General features: G+C 41.8%; 1 long non-coding RNA gene across 1 annotated transcript; it reads right to left on the reverse strand.

The window, feature by feature from the left end:
* Nucleotides 1–341: 341 nt before the first annotated feature.
* LOC123489795 lies at nucleotides 342–3,079 on the reverse strand. The gene is made up of 4 exons (XR_006660660.1): nucleotides 2,972–3,079; nucleotides 705–837; nucleotides 484–595; nucleotides 342–395 (listed from the first exon to the last, which is right to left on the reverse strand). It is a non-coding gene; the product is annotated as an uncharacterized LOC123489795 (long non-coding RNA).
* Nucleotides 3,080–3,441: the final 362 nt, after the last annotated feature.

Raw genomic sequence — 3,441 nt, forward strand, 5'->3', positions numbered from 1 at the left:
CATCAACCAGCAGCAGTTCATACACATCTTTGAGGAGAAGCCACATAAGAATATCTCATGTGCAGTTTAGGAGTGAACACACCTCATCATAAAACACAGGGTATTTTAGCTAAGATGATAGACAATAATTAGAGAAAAAAAAACTAACCTTTCAACAAAGTACAGGACATCTTCGATGTCACTTTCAACCCTCTGCCGTACATCTACGGAAATTGTGCGTGCTTGATCAGTGGCTCTTCCAGTGGCAGCTTCTTAAGTGCATAGTCCACAGCACTTGTCAGGAAACACAACACAGCTTCATGGAATGAATCCACCTGCTGTGGTGTGATGTCACCTCAGTCCGAGTAATCTGTTAAGTTTAGCCCTGGTTGTGAACCCAATGTTCAACTTTCTTCCTGTCATAGATACAGCATATCGGTATAAGGTACAAGGCTAAATATCACATATCACAGTGTTTGATCATAATAATAGTCATATACTAACCTGGTAAATGGTTTGCCTTTTCTTTAAAGGCAATTTCACAAGGCTCCTCATGGCACTGCAGAGCTGCTGGAATCATAAACTTGGAACATAGCTTGCGTACGAATTTCACCATCTATAACAGACATTTACAAAAATAGTAGGTGAAACCTGTTTTGAGAGGATCCCTGCAGATATCAGCAAGAAACACAGAATGGAAAAAAAACTGCAAAATCCAATCCCACCTCATCATGTAACAAAAATATTGATGACTGCTCTCTCTGAAGCAGCAAGTTGAAAGAAGTGAAAGTTGGTACGGTGGCTTGGAAGAACAGCAGGTACACTTCTGTCATGGGGTCAGTGAATGTCTGCACAAGTCTTTGAACCTGGCCTGATTTTCATCTTGAATCAATCAATAAATAACACAAAAAAAGAGGTTGTCATTAATACAAGTATGTGACTAACAATCCATGTAGTTGCTGCATAATGAAATTGAAAATTGATGACCATACTAGCAGATTTGTAGTAGCTGGCCAGAGGTTCATACAGCCTCAGGATCCTGGTCACACAACGTTCAAGGCTTAGCCAACGGACCGAGATATGCAGGAGGACCTCCATGTACTCCGCTTCATGGAGCTCACAAAACTCTGTTTTAGACATTAAATCCATATCATATATTTTCTACAGCTCAGCATTTCAGTATTACACTGTCAGGTATCCTTTCCGATTTGTGCTACCCTTGAACCAGTAACCGATGTCCACTACCATATCCTCCAAATCAAAACCGGACACCTGCAATGCATAAATCAATCATAACACATCCAGTCAATGCACGTAATTACGATACAAATAAAAAGTTACATGTAAAGATAAATCAGGCCTTAACTCACTTTAGAAAATCCCACTCCTGCAGCTTTGGCGGTGTTATGTGCCACATGACAAGGACAACCATGAATATAGGTGTTGGGATGCTTCTGGAGCACCCTAGAGGCAATGGAATTACGTGGTCCAATGTTCACAGCTGCATTGTAAACTGAGAGATCAATGCAGTTCTCCCAAGGGATGCCATGCTCCTCTATGGTGGAGTTAATTTTGGTGATGATCTCACTTGCTGTCCCACATCTCGTCCCACTTGTTGTGCACATATTTAAAAACTGGTGGACAACTTTGCTGCCCATGAAGACCCGGACAGTAAGCTGGTTCATCTTTTCCACTCCTATAATGACAAGTTAGAATCATACAGATGTTCATGTTATTAGATGTTTAAAAATACACAAAGCACATGTTTTGCAGAGGAGAAAAATCTCAAATAGTTTGTGAAATACCAGTGTCATTCGACCCATCTGTAACAAGGGTTTACAGGGCTTTTTTCATCTCCTTCACAAGCTCCTGTGTGAAATATGGTGCGAGTGCTTCATTGGTAATGCAGGATGACTTAGTCCTGGCACACCTGTACTCCTGCGCTGTCTTCAAATCTCCGAAACATTCTTTTAGGAGAGGTCCCAGGTGGTCCACAAAGGCTAGGGGGACGTTGTGAACTACCAACCCAGCTGTCATTTTGACCTCAGCCCTTCTTGTCTGTAAGAAATTTTAAATTATTAATCCTCCCAAAAGACCATAGTTTATTTAAAATAGATGCCTGCGATAATAGGGCACAGGTAAAAAACACATTCAGCAACTAGGATCTCAAATTAAGAAAACTGGACTGTACTACACTGAAATACAAACCACAAATTAGTCAAAACTATCAACCATGACTTTACCGTGATCAACTAGAACACAAAACTCTTGACTGAACCTTGACAGAATCATTACACATATCATACTTAACCTCTTGTGCAGACATACCCCCAACAGATGGAACGGCCATTGCATATTGGGATATTGTGGCTGTGGACTGGAGAGCTCGTTGCTTATCTTGGTGGCCTTTGCTTTTTATATGGCGCACTACATCTGTCACACCCTGGCGGCAACATGAGTTTTCAATACGGCAGACTGCACACCAGTAGTGCGTGTTGAGGCTCCCTCTGGTAATAAATGGCCATGAAGAGGTCCACTCATTTTTGAAAATGGATCTATATGTTGCTGCTCCAGCCAGAGCACGACTCTTCTGGCCCTGCTGTTGGATTGGAGGTCTCTTCTGTCTGTCCCTCTGTGTCTTCTTCCATCTGCCCTGTTGGTTGTTCTATTTGTCCTGTCTGTTGCTCCTCTGCATGTGCGTCAATCTGTCATGTCTGTTGCTCCTCTGCTTGTTTGTCAGTCTGTCCTGTCTCCTGCTCTCTCTGTCCTTTTGTGTTGCTCCTCTGTCTGTTGTCCTGTCGTTTCTATCAATCGTTCTGGCTGTTCTGGCAGTGTGTTTGTCTGTCTTTTCTCACTTGGCTGGTCCTTTAAATAAAATAAAAGGTTTCACTTTTGTCCTGGCAAAGGTCTCTTACGGGACATCTTTGAAACCTTAAACAATTCAAATGGTCATGTTGGTTTAATAACTCTACTCTCAGTTACAAAAACATACCTACTTCTATTGCACACATTTCCTGTATTTATGTTAAATTCTTTGGAATACATCTTACCTGTTCGAAATCAGCTGAGTTTACATTCACCACACTAAATCATGTTCACACGCACAAACAAATAATTTCTTTAAAGATTTAAAGTTTAAGAGAGTGAGTACTCAATTGGACGACATTTCATTGTTATATACCTAGTCTCAGCTCAGCTTCTTATCAGACTTCTTGAGGTAGTGACCGTTTCTTCTCCTGTTGACTTTCGCGGCAATGGTATCTCTTCTTCTGTCGCTAACTTAGGGGTGCAGCGCATATGGTTCAGTGGCGATCATTAGCGCCATCTACCGTCGGGGAGTTTGAAAAAAGGAACAAACGAGTCTCTGCCTATTTTTTTTGCGTGAGAAATTGGATGTGTGGCGTGAGTGCGTGTGAAAACAGGCAAAAACGTGTGTCACACGGCGAAAGCGTGAGAGTTGGC

Source organism: Coregonus clupeaformis, unplaced genomic scaffold (assembly GCF_020615455.1).
Source record: "Coregonus clupeaformis isolate EN_2021a unplaced genomic scaffold, ASM2061545v1 scaf3311, whole genome shotgun sequence".
Taxonomy (NCBI): domain Eukaryota; kingdom Metazoa; phylum Chordata; class Actinopteri; order Salmoniformes; family Salmonidae; genus Coregonus; species Coregonus clupeaformis.